General features: G+C 41.3%; 1 long non-coding RNA gene across 1 annotated transcript in view; it reads right to left on the bottom strand.

Annotated features, from left to right (window-relative positions):
- LOC111757018 (uncharacterized) overlaps nucleotides 1-17453 on the bottom strand; it is a 34110-nt gene extending 16657 nt beyond the window's left edge. Inside the window, exon 1 of the long non-coding RNA XR_010043869.1 lies at nucleotides 17279-17453. This is a non-coding gene — a long non-coding RNA (uncharacterized LOC111757018). The remainder of the gene's footprint in view (nucleotides 1-17278) is intronic.
- Between the last annotated feature and the right edge of the window lie 1930 nt (nucleotides 17454-19383).

Here is a 19383-nt window from a genome sequence, read left to right as displayed (position 1 = left end):
ACTTATAATACCTAATACAAGTTGAAAACAATGTAAATAATTGTAGGGTTTATTTTGTTTTTTCAGTGCTGGCAAATGAACCTAGAGCCTTAGTCCTGAGTCACAGCTCCAGGCTTTTGCAAAATTTTTATTTTGAGACTGGGTCTTGCCAAGTATTAAGTTGCTTGGGTTAAACTCAAACTTGTAATTCTCCTGCCTCAGCATCCCAGAGTGCTGGGATTACAGGTGTGTCACTACACCCCACATAATTAGTCCTTCTATTGTTAGGGAATAACGACAAGCACATGTTCAATACTGACACACTCTCTTCTTCAAAATATTGTTTTTGTTTTTGTTTTACAAAATATTGTTGATTTGTGGTTGGTTGAATCTGTGGATTCGGAACCTGAGAATATGGATTTACCATAAACTGAGTAGCTTATAAACAACAGAAATTTATTTCTTACAATTCCAGAGATGAGGAATCCCAAGATTATACCATATATCAAATTTGGTATCTAGTGAAGTTCCACTTCCTGGTTCATACATAGCACCTTCTTTTGCATCTCTACATGATGGAAGGAATTAGCAAGCTCTCTTTTATTGGGCACTAATCTCATGCATAAGCCCGAAGGCCTCATAACCTCCCAAAGGCTCCGCCTCCTAACATCATCATGTTGGTGATTAGGTTCAATATATGCATCTCAGTGAACACAAACATTCGGTATTTAAAGCCCCAGCTCCTTAGCAGATCCTTCCCGTACTAGTCCTCTCCCCTGTGTGCTCTTACAAAAAGTTGTTCACATACATTTATTTTACTGGGCAAAACTCAGTGTACCATGATTTTACACACACATATACCAGCCTTGAGGTTTCTTAGGGCTTGAGGGCAGGAGTAATGTTTTGCATGCCCAACACACAAAAAACATTTGTGGGAAAGAAGGTGGGAAGGTTTAAGAGCTTGTCTAACATGAACAAAGCCCCGGGTTTCATTCCTAGCAGAAAGAAAAGAATGTGTGTGTGTGGGGGGGGGTACAGAAAGAAAAGTGACAGGTACAGAATTTCTTCCAAGACAGATGTTTGCCAAAATGCTAAACAAATGTACATCCTCAGATTTGTGTTAGGTAATTCTCCCTCACATCCGTTATGTTAATCTATTTACTTATTTTTTTATACAATGTTTCGTTATGTTGCCCAGATAGACCTTGGACTCCTGGACCCAAGTAATTTTCCTGCTCCCTTTTCTCAAGTAGCTGGAGACTACAGGTACATCCCACTGTGCCCAGCTATTTTATCTATCTTAATGACTTGACCAGATGAGTGCAGAACAACTCATTCCCCCCTGATGCAGTTATATCATACGAATATGGCCTGGTTCTCACTTAATTAGGGTATCTTTGTGCTCACGAATGAGGCACTGGCCCCTAAAAAGCAGTTCTAACACATCATCCCTAAGGAAAACACACCTATTTTTCAAAGCTTGGGCCTATTACATCAGATTATTAAAGTAATGTTACAACATGCCCTTGGCTTTGAATTGTTCTCAATGTTCCCCAAGGAAAGAATACTATGTAGTCAACGTTCACTTCACTAAGAACAAAACAACCAAGAAAAATAAATACAATGTTCCACCTGCTAACACTGAGTGGAAATATGCATTCTCATGAATAAACTACACAGGTTGGAAACAGATGCTAAAGAATGTAAGGAAGGAGTGTAAGAAAGGGATCTATTTGGAAACTCACCACAGGTACCCAGAAACCAGCCTCCTCCAACTAGGGATGATTCTGATGCACGCTGCTCTCAATAACTGTGAACATTCAGCAGCACTTGTGCAAGTTCTCATTTTCTTTTCTTTTTTTTTTTTTTTTCTTGTCTTTTTCCTTTTTATCGGTACCGGGGATCGAACTGACGACCGCCTGCTTGCAAGGCAGGCGCTTATGCCACTGAGCTAAACCCCCAACCCAGCAAGTTCTCATTTTCACACAGCTTCATGATAAATTATAAAGTCCCTCTATATAAATTGTTTCAGGTGATCAGGGCAACAATTTGGTGAGGAAGTATTAGTTTCCCTCATTAATGTAGAAAGATTAGGTACAAAAATCATGACCCAACCCAAAGTTTGTCCTGACCTCACCAGAAGGAGATGTTCCCTTGAAGAAAACTGCTTTAGATTTCAACTGATCAGATCCACCCTTTTCCCATCCACTCCCATCAGAAAAACAAATGATTTTTCCAGACCCTAAACTTACCAGGCTAAATGACAGGCTGAAAGGAAACGGAGGGGCCCTGGGTTTTTTGTACGTTCCTCCCAACTCCTGAGCTCAGGTGATTCTCCCACCTCAGCATCCCCAACTGCTAGGTCAGACACCTCTAATCATACAGAGGAAATGATCTTCAGTAAATACACAAATTAGCAAACAACATTTGGCTCTTATCCAGCTATATCTATCCCCAAAGTACACCAGGAGGTGGGAGACCAACATAAGGTTAGCAAATAGAAAGCTTTTGAGCTGGGCCTTCTCTTCCGGTGGAGGAGGTGGTCTTTGAGACACACCTCAATCCATGGAGACGTAAAACACAAAAAGGAGGTTCAGATTGAAACTTCTTCCTTGGGGGTACTGTGCTTCCCTTACCATAAAATGACCTTTGTGTTTTGAGAAGGGCTTTTCCAACCTTAAAAAGTCCTGTGGCAGGTCTGGGATATAGCTCAGTGATACAGAGACCACAGCAAGTGCAAGGTCCTGAGTCCAATTCTCAGTATTCCCCTAAAAAAAGAAAAAAAATCCCAAAAAGTTCTGTGGCAGTTGTAATGACATCTACCATTTTTCTTCAACCCAAAGTAACCAAAAAAAGTGATAGTGTTCTTTCATCTCACCTCAAGAGAAACTGAGGCATACAGAACTAGAGATGCTCTTAATAGTCATTCCAAACATAGCTGGTGGTCTGTTTTGTTTTTAATGAAACAATTATTGAAGATATTGGGGTATCGTTTTTCAATAAATGGCAGGGTGTTGCTGGCCAGAAATATTTAATCACCATAAGGTATTTCCATCTGGCAGAGAGTGAAAGGATAAATGTGGGATCGAGTGTCACGCTGAGACAGTTGGCCTTGCTCTCCTTGAGATTATGTGGAAGAATGACAGGACAGCCTCCAAACCCAGGCTGAGTCAGCAAGACCTAAATCTGTGCCCTTGCCCAGCTGCCTGGTGTGACCTTGAGCAACATCTCCAAGGCTGTTTCCTCATCAATACAGCTACTTCTCAGAGTTGTCAGCAGAATTAAAAGCACAGTGCAGATAAGTAGCGTAGCACCCACTGAGTGCTCCATAAATGTTGGCTGTTGTTATTATGTATTTAACTGGACAAAGAGAGAAAGAGAAAGAACACCAGCTTGCAAAACTGTATGCTTTGTTTCATTTTTTCCGGTGTACAGACTACAGTAAAATGCAAACCACGAACTTCAGGGAGACATAACTCAAACCAAATATTTGAAATTATAGAAACTGGAGATAATCCATATGCTAGTATCCACATACTACTATTAAAATTGAGTTGGTAGAAAGCATGGAGGTCTGCAACAGAAAGTCCAGGTTACAACCTAATATTTAGCCACTTGCATTCTTGTATATTTTTCCCAATTAGGGAAAAGATAGTAGCACATAATTAAGGAGCAAAATTTTTCAAGTAACGCTAGTCACATTTGCCCTTCCACAAATGTGGGGTGCAAGGCTAAAAGGACTTTGAAAATTTTGTTTGGATCAAGGTTTCTAAAGACCCAAGCATGCTGGCTTGGAAGGAACTTTAGAATTCAGGGGTAGCGTGTAGCTCACTAGGAAAGTCCCTGCTTAACATGCATAGGGTCCTAGATTCAAGCCTCAGCAATAAAAACTATTTTTCTTCCCCAGCACTGGAGAATCAACCCAGGGCATTGGCATTGAGCTAACATACATCACTAGATCCCCAGTTATTATTTTTCTTTAGATAGTATCTTGTTGAGTCACAAAGTTGCTCATTCTGAGCTCAAACTTGTGATAGTCCTGCCTCAGTCTCCCAGAATTCTGGGATAGCAGGAATATGCCAGTTCATTTTTAAGACAGGGTATTAAGTTAACTATCTAGGGGAGAGCTATACCACTAAGTTGAAGTTTCCTGTTAGGTTAGTGCAAAAAATCAAGTAAAAATATTGAACAGGGCAGCTAAAATGTCCTAAATGAACCAAAGAGTATCCATACACAACACAATCTGAGGAATATGCTCCTAAATGAAAAATGAGAGTTAAAGTACTCAAGTTAGTAATATTTGATCATATTAAACCTTTGTTCATATTTCTATAACTCATGTAAGCAATAATTAAATTTCTCCTAATGCAAAAGGTATGAAATTACCTAACTAACCTTAGAATGAAAACTTCATTCTGAAGAGACAGAAATTGTTCAATGTGATGACATAAATTACTAAAATAGATTTTCCTCCTTTTAGAAATCTATAGCTTACGAAATTAGCTTTACTCTGCAAGTTACTCCAGGATATATTTTTAAACGTTATTTACAGTTACCATCCAGTAAAGGATACATTTCAAATGCATCTTGAAATAATAGAGGCTTAAGCAAGATAAACAATCCCCTGTAACAAAAGTTCCTTCCGTTGAAAATGCCTAAGGGAGTTCAAAAAGCATAATCACTTCACTTTACTGTAATACTGATATGCTTTTCCTGCTCCAGCTTTCTTTTGCCTGCTTCTTTTTAAAGTACAAAGAGCACCCATCGGCTCAATCGCCCTAGCTTTCAGGCCAGTTGACAATAGCAGAATGCAAATTACTCAGTAACTACAGCTTTAAATAGCCATGGTATAATAAGGGTTTAGTAGAGGTGGGGGGGGGATCAGTGACCCCGCACAGATATATATTCCTCCCGTTCAGTCTCCCTCATGATCTGTCCCCACCTGCCAAGCCAACTTTATCTCTTGGTACTCCCCAGAACACTGCCCTCCCCTAGGCTGTCCTTGCACAGCCACCAATTGTACAGAATCAGTCCCTTGCTCCAAAATCCTCAAGGACTTCTATATCAGTCAAGATTTGCATTTGGCAGCTAGTAACAGAGCCCAGAAATAATAGTAGCTTAAACAAGATAAAAGTTTATTTTTCTTTTGTAAAGGCATTCTGGAGATAAGCGATGCAGAGCTGGTATGGCATCGCCTATAGTTCCTGTATCTCTTTACTCCACAATGCACCTTCTATCCTCAGGAACAAAGAACGCCTCCTCGGGTTGCATCTGTCCTATCCACCTTGTGGCAGCCAAGGGACAGACAGGTAGATGTCGACCTTCTTTTCAAATGTCGTTATAGTCTAACACAGTCCACTGGACTTCACAAACACTCCGTTAATAATCACAGATAGAAAACTGTAATTCTGTGACAATACTGAAAATCTATTGCTCACAAAGCTTTAATAAATGCCAATGGTATTCTCAGAATGCCATATTAGAAACTACAAGGTATAACTTGAAACTCTTAAAGAGTCTGCCTTAAAATAGCTACACAGTAAGGAGCTGAATGTACAGCTCAGAAGTACAGCCTTGCTTAGCATGTGCAAGGCCACAGGTTTGATTCCCTAACACAACGATAATCATCATCATCATCTACACAATTGGCTCACCATGGTGTCTAAAATTTTCAGAGTTAGAGATGTAATGTTGCATTAAAGGCTGCATCTCCAGTAAAAGTTACGCTGTTATACTGATAAAGCAAGGAAAAGTTACTGTAAGTAGAAAGCAACATTTGACACACACAAATGCCAGGCATACACAAAAAATATTCAGTGCTATCAAGTAGCACACAAACGCTAAGATCAATAGGCACTTCAGAGGAGACTAAGAGGTTTAAGCACAGCCTCTGGTAAAGTTGTGACAGGAATGGTTTGTTAATGTCCTAACAAGATCCAAACAAAAGGTTAGCGGAAGAAAGAGACCCGCCCAGGGCTAAAGAAGCTGCTTGGTGGCTGCAGCAGTGGCCCAGGATGCCTGTACCCAGCACTGAAAGCCGGGAGGCCTTGGAGCAGGGGAAGTTAGACAGCCTGTGAAGTTACCCAGAAAGGACAAGTGAAAACTGTCTCCTGAATGGTCCAGGGCAAAGGCAGTGCTCTTTAAGAATCCAGGAGTTTTAAGTTCCAGTACTGCCTCAGCTGCTCCCTAGCTGAGGCTCTGCTGCCAGCAGCCAGAGGTGTCATCTCAGAAAAACAGGGCAAGGACTTATTTCTGGCAAGTTCAAAACTAACCTCCGGGGCTGGGGGCTTAGCTCAGCAGCATAAGTACCTGCCTTGCAAGCAGCCAATCGTGAGTTCGATCCCTGGTACTGACAGAAAAAAAAAAAAAAAACAAAACCACCCTCCACTCATACGTACTGTGGCACATTCTAGAGTAAAAATATAAAGGCAAAATAGGAAACATGGAGCTGGCATTTTTGCAGGTCCCTTCCAAGTTCTTCACATGTATTAGATTTTTTTTTTCCCCCAGAGAAAAACAACTTTTAGTGTGAGCTGGGTCTGCCGTCACACGCCTGGCATCCCAGCATGAGGGTAGGTGTGGCTGGGGCAGAAGACCTCAAGTTCAAACTCAGCCTTGGCAATTTAAGAGACTTAGTGAAACCACATTTCAAAATTTTAAAAAAGAGTAGGGGGAGGGTTAGGGTTGTAGCTCAGTGCAAAGGCCTGGGGTTCAATCCCTTGTACCATCAAAAGAAAAAAAAAAGAGAGAAGAAAAAGACTTGGGATGAGGGTAAACAAAGCAAGAAAACAGAATTAAGGTGCACGAGGTAGTAGGCCAAGGCCTGACACAGAGTGGGAACTTGTTTTTGTTGCTTCTCAATCTTGGTGCTCCCCCTGGACGAAGATCCTCTGACATTTTTGAGCATCCACCAAATCCCACTCCAACTTCGTGTGTCCACTTTCCCACGTTAAACCAACCCGCCAGAGGCAGCAGCAGGAAGCACAGCTCTTCTCAGATACATAACACCGGCTGGGGCCCCAGGCCCTGACATTCAGCTGGGGATCTGCCTGAGATAAGCTGTGAATTCCCTCCTTCTCACTTTCCATCAGCACTGCCCTCTTCTGAGCGAAGATCTGTCTATCCTGTCTCACTGGATGAGGGGCGGAGGAGAGGTGAAGGGCGGGAAAGGAAAAGGAAACAAAGCGATAAGATGCAGGAGCCGGTTCAGGTCTGGGCTGGGGCTAGAGCTCTTATTTAGTGCTATTGTTTTCAAGAAACTTGAAAGACAACACTTTTCCCTAGAGATTGAAAAAAAGGGGGAGTCATAGATCACCCAGTCAAGCTCCAAGTGAACCTGTAAAAACTTGAGGTTGGCAGCTAAAGAAATAAGCAATAAATAGGGAACCAGGGATTTACTGGCAACTCTCAATGCTTCGGAGACAGAGCACACCCTTGGTTTCCCGCTGGGTCACTGACCAACTCCAGGTCAGTATAGCACTTTAGCCAGCAGAGGTCTCTCTTTTACTAATCTTCAATTTCCCAAACAACAACAGAACAACAACTTTTTTCCCTTGCCCATTCTTACTACCCCCCTGCTGAAGTCTATCCGAAGCTAAAGAAATAACAAATTAGTTGGTCCAAAGTATCTATGAACATGGAGTCCAATCACTCAGTAAAACTGCAAGACAAACATGCTGAGCTTTTTGAAGAAAAGGATTCAATATTCACCCCTCAGTTCACTTGCTTGGAAGATTCACATCAATTTTACAGGCACGGAGCAAAACATTGGCTGGACTCTAAAACAGCACAAGCAACTGCTTCCTTAGGACCACGAAAAGGGAACTCCAGCTAAAACCAGTAGCCGGGTGGAGCAGCTCCTCCTCAGACCTCTTATTCAGCAGGCTGACACTAGGAATGGCTCTTGCTCCCAAAAACTGCAATGTGTCACTTTTGACCAGTATTCACTCTAATGTTCCAAGCACTGCACATTACATCCTCTTCGCCAATGAAGCCTGATCATTAATGTAACTTTGTGTTATTTTAAGCAGCATCATGGGGAAATACAGATATGTGTGCTTGAACTTGCCTTCTCACGTTCTATTAGAATGATACCAGTATAAAACTAAAGTTTTAACTAGAATTAGACAAAATGAGAAAATAATTGAACTTAATTGAAGCCACTCAAGTTACTGGTTTTTTGGTTTTTGAGACAGGTCTTCCTATGTCATTCAGGCTGGCCTTGAACTTACTATGTAGCCCAAAGTGACTTCAAACACTCAAAGATCCTCCTATCTCAGCCACCCCAATACGAGGATTACAGGTGTGAGTCACCACACAGGCTGAAGTTACTCTCTTAAATAAGCTAAGTGTTCTTCCAGTTGAGAACTGCTAATATGCTTTAAAAAGCCCAGCAACACTCTGGTCAAAGTGCTCATTCCTTCTGACCTTAGCTCACTGTTTACCACCCACAAGCACCTTCAAAGTCCTTCCATGACTTTATGCTTCACCTAAATCACTCTCTTTCTCCTCCTTTGGTTAATTCCTGCTTAGCTACAGGTCTCAATTCGAACCTCATTTCCCAGCCTCTACTACAAGGTTTAGCTGCTGTTACAAATTCAACGAATCCTACACAGAAGCACTTGGAACAGAGGAAGGGCCCATCTACAGTGAGATAGATCCTTTTGAACCCACCCCCAGTGAACACAGCTGGTGTACAGAAACAGTTGCAATTTTAGCCTCTTCTTGCTCTCTCAGACAACTTTATATGAAGTGCAGAGCATAAAAAAGCAGTTCTAAGAGCTGTGGTTCCTTGTACATCTCCACCAGCAGACTGTAGCTCCAGGAGGACATCCTCTTTGCAAAGACAAAAGGTTTCACCCTGAGTATGCAGGTAACAATGAAGACATCTCTAAGCAATCATTAAGCACTACAGTAACATACTTTCTTAAAATTGAGATCATAAATGTCCACTATTCAGTCTACACTATCATCTTTCCTTGACTCCTGTGAATCTGTGGTTTGTGGCTGAAATGCTAGGAACCTAACTTCCTTGGAAAATAACCTGATCCACAGCAATGGAATACTTGCTCTTGATGAGGAAGCAGAGATCATAGGGCTGCAAGCCAAAAGGAACCTGTAAGTCATCTTTTCTAACCTCCCCCTTTACAGGAAATCAAGAATTAGAATTTTCTCATCTGTATATGTTAAGGTTGGATGAAGTGAACTTCCATATCCAATATGCCAAGCTTCTGAGATTTGCTCTAGATCTGTGCCATGCAGAGTGACAGCTAAAGATTAGTCTGCTAATGAAATATAAAACGATTTTCTCAGCACTTTGTCCTAAGTAACTAATCCCAGGCAGAGGGCTGATCTCCCTGGCAGATTCCCTGAGTGTACCAACTGCTAAAGATCAAGGAATGTGAGTTCAGAGATAATGTTACCAGTGAGATCCCATGTGGCAAAAACACAGAATAAGCTCAATTTTTCATGGTTTGTTAAGATATCCCTGAGTTAATGGGAATGATATTTATACCTCACTTATGTGTCCTACAAGCCAAACCATACGCACAAATATATACACACTCACTCCTCATAATTCTTATATGGATTTAATGATGTGTGAAGTTAAATAGAAAAATGACAGGAAATACATTATAGAAGTGCTTTGTACTCTTGCTAAGGCCTGAGACTTGTGACACCTAGAGAAAAACTGATTCTAGGTTCAAGAAATTATAATTCTTTTTCAAATTAGAAATACCTTAACGATTTTTTCATTAAAATCCACTGTAAAAAATTCAGAATAACACAAATATTTAAGGGAACCTTTCCTTATAATCCCACCCTCAGAAACAGAAATAAGAACTATTTCTGTAAGCAATGTAAATAAATATAAAGGATAATTTCTAGGCCAGTGTGTGTGTGTGTGTGTCTGTATGTGTGTATGTGTCTGTGTGTGTTTGTAATGAGATTTTGACTTTTCACAAAAATATTTTCATACTATATTACTCTAGGTCTGCTCTTTGCTTTAATATATAATGGGCAAAAAAAAGTATATAATGGGCAACGTTTCCTACTAATACATATAGTAGTTTCTGAATTGTTTTGTTTTTTGAAAATGGTAAAAGGGCTGGGGATGTGCCTCAGTGGCAGAATTCTTGCCTTACATGCACAAGGCCCTGGGTTCCATCCCCAACACCATAAAAAATAAAGTAAAATAAAATAAAATTTTAAAAATACAGAAAGAAAAGAAAATGCTGCAAACTGAACTCAAAAGTCTTTTGTATGCTAAGGAAATATCACTCTACCACTAAGCTATATTCCCAGTCATACCTGAGATGTTTCAACAGTTGTATTATGTGTCATTCCTGGATACACCATAGTTGGGTCAATCAAATAACCAAGCCCATAAAACTAAATAAAAAAGAATTTTGTTAGATTGCTTAGTTTTTTGTTACTTTTAAAAATCTAAAGCTGGGCATAATGGTGCACTCCTGTAATCTCAGCATTCAGTAGCCTGAGGCAGGAGGACTGCTGTGAATTTGAGGCCAGTCTGAGCTACATAAGAAAGCTCAGGGCCAGCCTGCACTACATACGGAGACCCTGTCTAAAAACAAAACAAAACAAAACAAAAAAAACACTAGAGCTTGAAGGAATAACAAGAAAAAGGTAATTATTTTGGAGCAACTTGAATTATCATCAATATATAAGAACTAAAAGCAAGAATAGATGAAGAGATGTTAAAGTTGTACTGTGTGTAAGATGCTGATTCAAGGCGTCTCTAGGGGTGAAGTAAAATGATGCCAGTAAGCTAAAGGTTAAAAGGTTGGAACGGCAGGGATTTTACACTGAACCTGAACGATGGCCACAAATACCACAGCACGATCTCCTTGCTTCTCTGACAGCCTGTGAAGTTGGAAAAAAAATTATCCTGCCTTGCATAAAAAAGGAGGCAATGGTGAAAGAAAGAATAAGTCACTTCTGTATCCAGCGATGCTCCCTGTGCCTGTTTGCCTAAATGTATGTATTCTGCATCTAGTTTATTCTAATAGTGTCAAACCAAAAATGAGCATGCTTTCATATTTTAACAGCCTTTTATACTACTTTTTCTCAAAACTGTGTTCATTACATTCCTTGTTTTCTTTTGGTATATTCACTTTTTAAAATTGATTTGTAGACATTCTTTGTTTACTGGTAAAATTTACACTTTGATACATGGGCTACAAACATTTTCCCAGTTTGCCATTGTCTTTGTAGGTGAGTGTGTGTGCTATGGATTTATTATTTCAAATAAACCTAAATCCAGGTTCACTGAGAAATCATCAGAAATGACATGAAATTCAACAAACACTTTATTTTTAAAAACTTTTTTAGTTTGGTAAAGTACACATAACATAATTTACCATTTTTAATTGTCTTTGTTATATAATTAATTCTATTTATTAAATGCCAATTAAAAATACTTGTTTTTCTTACCTGTGTGTATTGGTACATGCCTGTCATTCTAGCACTAAGGAGGCTGAGGCAGGAATGTTGCCCTGACTTTGTGGCCTAGGCCACATAGTCATGTGAAGGGCAACTTAAACTACAAAAAAAGACTCTGTCTCAAAAACACAAAATTTTTTTAAAAATTAAAAATAAAAACAATAGGGGCTGGGGATTTAGCTCAGCGGCATAAGCACCTGCCTTGCAAGCGGTGGTCATGAGTTCGATCCCTGGTACCAGTAAAAAAAAAATAAAACAATAAAAATAAATAAAAAATAAAAACAATTATTTTTAAAGGTAATAATAGCAGTAATTAAAATGTGAAAATATATTTACAAGATTAACATAACACTGGCTATGGTTACTGTGAGAAGACAAAAGTAAGAAATAGTTACAGTAATTATATTGTTTACAAATATATAATGGCTATTTACTATACACCAGGTATGAAGTGAAATACTGTACATATATTACTCCATTCAGTATTTGCAACAGCTCTTTATAAGTACTATTAGCACCTTCATTATATGAACAAAAAAAAAAAAGAGAAAAACCTAAAAAGGCAAAGTAGTTTGCAAAAGGTAGTGAGTCTCAAACCCAAGCAACCCGATCCCAGAACCTGTAATCAAATGAGTACACCAATCTCAAAAACAATGGAGCCCAAGACACTGTGAAATATTTTAGATAAAACTTAGATGAACTTTAAATTTTTTCAGTAGTTTTTGTGTATTTTTTATTGTGGTTAAGAATTCATAACATAAATTTTATCATTTTAACTTTTTTTTTTTTTTGTACTGAGGATTGAACCACAGACCTTCACACTAAGCTGCATCCCTGGTCCTTTGTCATTTTTTATTTTTTAAATTTTTATTTTGAGACAGGGTGTCACTAAATTGCCCAGACTGGGCTCAAACTTGCAATCCGCCTACCTCCACCTCCTGAAGTGTAGGGATTACAGGTGTGTACCACCACCCCCAACTCACTTTAACCAATTTTACATACACAGTTCAGTGGCTTTAAGTACATTCACGGTTTTATGCAACTGCCAGTGTGTCCTTTTTCGTTTGACTTTGTGGTAGATTTTTGGAGTGCAGAACATTTTTATTTTAATGTCATCAAATGTACCAAGATTTCAGCTTATGATTTTTATGTTTTATGTCATATCTGGAAAAGACCTTCCTCACTCTGAGGTTTTATTTTTTAAAATCTTCTGAGGTCCTGGGCATGCTAATACATGCAGCCCTGCACTCTGGAGGCTGATGCAGGACAATTGTAAGTTGGAATACAACTTGAGCAGTTTAGCAACTTACTGAGACTTTGTCTCAAAACAAAAGGTTTTTTTAATTAAAAAAAATTTTTTTAAAGAGGCTGGGTATATAGTTCAGTGTGAAGACCCTCGGTTCAACTGCCCAGTATTGAAGAAAAATAAACAAACAAACAAAAAAGCCCCCCCCAAAATCCTGAGGTTTCTTCTGGTATGTTTATAGTTTCATTTTCCCTACCTTATTCTCTTTTTTAAATTTTTATTTATTTACGAATTTATTCTGGTGAGAGGTATTATGGATCCCACTTTATTATTTTCTTAATGCTAACAGCAATAAATATCAGACAAATGTATATTAAGTCCATATGGGAAAAAACAACAAAGGAAGCCAAGAAGATTTTGTAAGTGGGGGACCACAAAGGGACTTGTTGGAACATGAAGAATTAGTCCCACCAACAATTGTAACATATTCCAAATCACAGTAATTAAAATAATGTGGTCCTTGGTACACAAACAGAACAAGATGAACAGAATTTAGTATCAAAATTGAGTGCAGAGACATCAACTAGACAGAACTGCCATCTCTCTTGAGTGTTTCTATAAAAGAATATGCTACCCTTTTTCATCTGTTTGCATATCTGTTTGTGTATCTGTTACTACCCTCAAACAACAGTGCTGCAGCTTTCCCACCCCAAGTCTCTGTCCCCTGGAAGCCAGAGTGAAAATTTACCTGTTGAGGCTCAGTTTCGGGTTTAAATTCTTTCCACAGAATGATTTCTAATACACTGGACTTCCCAGTCTCTTTACACAATGTGGACAGTTGTGGTGACAAAGTTTAATTCACTGCACACTTACAGCTATGCACTGTTTAAGGACAGGATACAACTTACGTGTAAAGTGGTTTTGTCCTGTAAGTGTCCTGTGAGTGCTCACCATACCTATCAGATGGTAGAGCCTGCCACACACCTAGGCTGTAGGACAGAGCTTATTGCTCCCAGGCTGTGAATCTGCACTGCCTGGCTCTCCACTAGAGATGGGAGGCAACTGTAGTGCAAAGGGATTTGTGTATCTGAACACAGGAAAGTAAAAACACTGTATACAATGCTTGTTACAGTAAAAAAATATATATACAGATAGAAATATAGTACAGTATAAAAAAGAATAGATGCCACACCTGGATAGCACCCTTACCAGGAACAGAGCTTGGGAGTCACTGCAGCTGAGCAGGGAAAGGGAGGTGGCTGTGAAGGCTGGAACATGACAGCAAACTTGGTAAACACTGCACACTTAGGCTGCACTGCATTTATTTACTTTTAAAATTTCTTTCTTCAAGAGTAAATTAACTTTAGCTTCCTACTATTTTTCACTTCATAATAAACTTATTTTTAATTTTTTTGAAATAACATTTAACTTAAAGCACATTGTATAATTATACAAAACTATTTTCTTTCTCTCTTCTTTCTTTCTTTCTTTTCTTTCTTTCTTTCTTTTTCCACTACTGGGGACTGAACCCTGGGCCTTCTCACTGAGCTACACCCCAGCGCTTTTTTATTCATTAATTTTTTTTTTTTTTAATTTTGAGACAAGTTCTAGCTAAATTGCCCAGGCTGGGCTTGAACTTATAATCCTCCTGCATCAATCTCCCAGGGTACTGGAATTACAGGCATGTGCCATCCTGCCTGGCTTTTTTATTTTCTTACTTTCTAAGCCTTTTTTTTTTTTTTTTTTTGTGTGTGTGTGTGTGTGTGTGTGTGTGTGTGTATGTGTCAAAAGCTAAGCCACAAACACACACATCATCCTCGGCCTGCATAGGGTCACGATTGTCACTATCACTGTCTTCCACTTGCACATCTTGTTCCAGTGGAAGGTTTTCAGGGGCAATGATATGCATGGAGCTGCCACCTCCTCTAACAATGTCTCCTTTTGGACAGCCTCGGAGGTTATTTTACAGTTAACTTTAGACAGAAAGGTAAGTGTATATTCTAAAATCATAATAAATAGTAAATACAAACCAGTAACAATATTTCAACAAGACCAGTATTATACACTACATATAATTATATGCATTGTATTATTATTATTATTTTGGTGATACTAGGAATTGAACCAAAGTGCTGAGCTATATTCCTAGCCCATTTTCTTTGCTTTTTAAATCTTAACTCTCCCCCTCCAATTTATTGAATTGAGGGCTTCCCATATGGTAGGCGAATACCACTGAGCTACATTACATCCCCAGCATATTTTTGTTGTTGTTTTAAGACAAAGTCTCATTAAGTTGCCCAGGCTAATCTCCAGCTTGCAATCCTACTGCCTCGGGCTCCTGAGTAGCTGGAATTACAGGCATGTGTCACAGGTTGCATCTGTGATGTGCAACTGGCAATGCAATAGGTTCGTTTGCACCAGCGTCACAATGGGCAGAATAAGCACTGAGCTATGATATTACGATGGCTAGGACAACAGTTAGCAACTTATCTTAGCCCTATCTTATGGGATCACTGTCATAGATGCAGTGTCTGATTTGGGTTCAAATTTAATACTGTCAAAGACAACACAGTAAGTGGTAGATGTTGGTGGACTTGTACTGAATGGTTCCAGAGGTCAAGTTTGGGCCTCACTTTAAAGTAGAAAGGAGAGGAGCAGGACATGCCTGTATTCTGTTACTCCAGAAGATGAGGCAGGAAGATTCCCTGAGCTCAGGATTTCAGGGTTAGCCTGAGCAATATAGCAAGACCTTATCTCTAAAACAAATAAATAAGCAAAATTTTTTCAATAAAATAGGGCTACTTATATTTACAAAGTTAGGGTGAAAGCTAGGGCTCAGTATTACCAGTGATCATTTTCTGTGTTTGTTTTTAGCACCAAACATCAAACTCAGGATGCTTACCAGGATGCACTGTGTCACTGATCTATAATCCTGGCCCACCAGTGATCATTTTTAAAGACAAAGCCTCAAGTTACAGTTGTTAGCGCCTAACAAAAAATGTGATTTGAGCCACATTTGTAAATTGAAATTTTATTTACCACATTAATAAAAGTAAAAAAAAAAAAAGAGGGCCAATCTGATGCTCTTCATCAGACCTGTGCTTTCTTCAGTTCTTCAAGATGAAGTCCTTTCCCTATCTCTCTTAATTTCTAACTCTGCCTAATAAACCTGCCTATTCCTCACAAAAAAGTAAAAAAAAAAAAAAAAAAAAAAAAAGATGAAATTCGTTTCAGTTGTATATCCAATATACCAAAAGTATTATCCTGTTAATGCAATTAATCTAAAAATGTGACAATTAACATTTTGTTTCATACTAATTCTGGTAACTTGGCATCTAGTTCACACAGCACACCTCTGTCCAGGCCAGTCACAAAAGCCATCTGTGGTTACTGGCCACTGGACAGTACCTCTGTACAAGATGGTCACGAGCAAGACAAAAGGCCTAATTTAGTAGAAATTCAGAAATCCCAAGGTTGGAAATGGAGTATCTCAAGGGTCTGGAACAAACATTGACACTAGGTGATATCTGAATCTGAACTACAATGTCTCTGTGAAGGGGGGTCTTCCAGAGGCAAATTCCCACTCCAGGGATGGTGAGTTCAGTCTAGCCTGTCTTTAACTCCAAGTTCCTCCTTATAGGAAGGCACATTCTGTTTCCTTACAATGCCCACCCTGCTAGGTGAGTACCCCTGAAGTCAGGGGTGGTTAGTGGACCTGTAGGGTTGATTAAATGAGACAGCCTTGCTAAAGCTTGGTTTATGATGATTTTTGCAGCTTAGTGGCATGGATAGTTAAGGGGTTTTGCTGACTAAGAAGGATTGGGACAGTTAAGAACTAAAACACTCCAGGCATGGGAGTACATGCCTGTAATGCCAGCACTGGGGAGGCTGAGGCAGGAGGATTGCTGCGAGTTTGAAACAGCCTGGATTACATAGAAAGACTCTATCTTAAAAATACCAAATAAATAAATAAATGGAGAGAGAGAACTGCTGGAAGGTTAGGGCTGGACATCTAGTTGAAATCACCTATTACAGTGTAACAAAACTAACAAGAAACAAAAGCAATAAAGACCAAGAAATGAAAAAAAAAAAAAAAAAGAGAAGGGAGAAAGGAAAGGAGAGGAAGGAAAGAACAGCATGCACATACAGTGCCTTCAACTAATGTGAGTGCTTTGGAGAACAAATCTGAATTTTTATAAACGTTTAAGGCATTCACAATAGAGTAAAGCATCACTGGGATCTAATTAATAAAGGATATTATTTCTAGTAGACTTGTGTTATAAATAACATTATCTTAAAACTTAAAGTACTCTGAAAATAACTTCTGAGACCCAGAAATCAAATGCACTTATTTCCTCTTTTTAAAAAACATATTCCTTATTTTTTAAAAAAACTAGAAAACAAAGAAAAAAAACTTCCCTGTTTCCTTCAGTTTTTCTTTTAATGACACCGACTGCCTGAATTTTGGCTAGTGGTCCTTCAAGTAATACATTTTTGCTCTATTTCCATTTCCTCTATATTCCCCCCCTTGGCTGCAGGAAGGTGTTCTTCTCCTGGCCTCCTGCACCCTCCCGTCCTCCCCAAGTCTACCTTTCCAAGGCAGGGGAGAAGGTGCATCCTCGCCTTCCTAGTGCCTCTGGCCAGCAGCCTGGGAACGGCGCGCCCTGGACATCCATTAACGTTTATACTACATCTCGGTCCCCAGCGCAGCTGCTCCGGGCTGCTCCCGCCGCCAGGCGTCCCCCACCCGCTCGCACCCGGTCAACCGCGCTTGGGGGCAAATTTTGGAACAGAAGCTCCGCCCATCCTTCTCCCTCCCGCCTGCACCAAACCAACTACAACACCCCATCTCGGGCTGCCAGTGTAGGTTGCATCACATGATCTAGGCTGATACTATCTATCTATCTATCTATATATATATATGTATGTATATGTGTGCATATATAATTTTTTTTTCAAGAAAACGAGCATGGGGAAAAAAATTCAAACTTCACGCGCCGGCCAATGGGAAGGAGCGCGGGGTGGGCGGGGAAGCGCGCGGCGGGCGCGGTGGGGGCGGGGCGCGCGGTGAGCGCCGGGCCGGGACCGCAGGGGATTCGTAAAAAAACGCGGCGGGCGCCCAGTTTGGGGCTGTTTTTTTTTCCTCCAAAAGTAGCTAAAACACGAGACTCTGCACTCCCTCCGATCCACCTTAAATCTTTAGTGGACTCGGCGCCGGGGTCAGTGGGCGCAGCCAATGCCAATCAAGTTTACAACCACCAGCACAGAAGGGGAGAAAAAAAGAGAGAGAAAAAAGTAATCTTCAACTTCTCCCCTCCACACACGCACACACACAAATACACGTACGCACGCACACACGCACAGACACACGCACACAAAAGGAAGGAGCGAGTGGGGGTTCGCGCTCCGGGAAGGGGGGTAAATGTTTGCAAACTGCGCACTCGAGGCTAGCTGGCTGCGGCCACGGAGCCGAGGAACGACGGCGACGACGCGCGGGAAGTGCGGCCCGACCCGAGCGCCATGATGGTCGCCGCGGTTCGGAGCCCATTTTCTGCAGGGGGAGCTGCAGTGATGCAATCCCCCGGCCCGCGTCCCGACTTCGCGCCCTTCTCCCTGCGTTTTCTTAACGTTCTTTTGGAGGCGCGTCGAATTTCGCGCCCAAAGTCTTTTTTTTTTTTAAATGTGTTTCCCAACTTCCCGAACCTGCCTAGTCTGTGCGTCCCCACGCGTGACAAGTCCGGTGCGCGTGATGGCCGCACAGGGACTTGGGTTGACGTGGAAAACACCACTTTCGGTTTGGCGGGGTCGGCTGGCGGCTGACCCCAACCTAACCCAGCCCCCGCGCGAGTGAGCGGGCGGGCTCGGGGAGGCGTCCCCCAAGGTTTCCCAGCACTATCGTGGGTCTCCTTTCCCTACCCAGCTATATTCAGCAGAAGATTCGCCTCATTTTTTTTGGCCGGGAAGGAGGTGGTAGCGAGGTGTAGGGTGTGACTCAGGTGAAAAAGAGACGGCAAGTTAGAGAAATTCACACTCAGAAAAACAAATCGACGATGCTAGGCGAGCTTTGGAAGCACCTTTTTAAAATCCGAATGGCGAGTGTGTGTGACTGTATTGCAGATTAAGACGCAATGGCGAAGCAGGGTTCCCTGGCGTCCTGGAAAGGTCGTTCAGGGTGGTGGTCGCACCGGGCCCCAAGGGCGCCTTGCCTAGCCCTCTCGCATCCGTTGAAGTCTACGTTCCCTTTTGCGCCCTGATCGCGCCCCCAAACCCACATTTCCCCATTCTTCCCGGCCTGGGTTCCCCCGTGCTGAGCAGCTGGGGAGGCAATTGAGGAAACTTGGCGAAGCCAGGGTGAAGGCAGGGGCGCCCCGAACGCGGCCTTCGTTCTCGGACCCCGCTGCGCGCAGCCGTGGCCGCCCCTGGCCGCGGGCGAGCCGCTAAGGCTTTCGAAATGCGCGGGGCTGCGGATCATTGGAGCCCGGGCTAGGGGTGGGAGCGGGCTGCTGCCCCGGAGGGTCCGCGCACCCGGAGAGGGTCTCCAACCTCGCTTAAATCCCGACACCGCTCAGGAGGCGGCAAGGTACGAGTGTAGGGAGGAAAGAAGGCTTTCGCTGCTCTTTTAATCCGGAGAAGCGATGATAAATAAGGGAAGAAAGTTTCAGAGAAACCGCCCAGCCCCGTTGCGCGGGCAAAGG

The sequence above is a fragment of the Cavia porcellus genome, unplaced genomic scaffold, assembly GCF_034190915.1.
Source record: "Cavia porcellus strain 051 isolate PalLab524CR breed Dunkin Hartley unplaced genomic scaffold, mCavPor4.1 scaffold_27, whole genome shotgun sequence".
In the NCBI taxonomy this organism is placed as follows: Eukaryota; Metazoa; Chordata; class Mammalia; order Rodentia; family Caviidae; genus Cavia; species Cavia porcellus.
The sequence above is the reverse complement of the archived record's forward strand: the minus strand, read 5'-3'. Positions and strand labels throughout refer to the sequence as shown.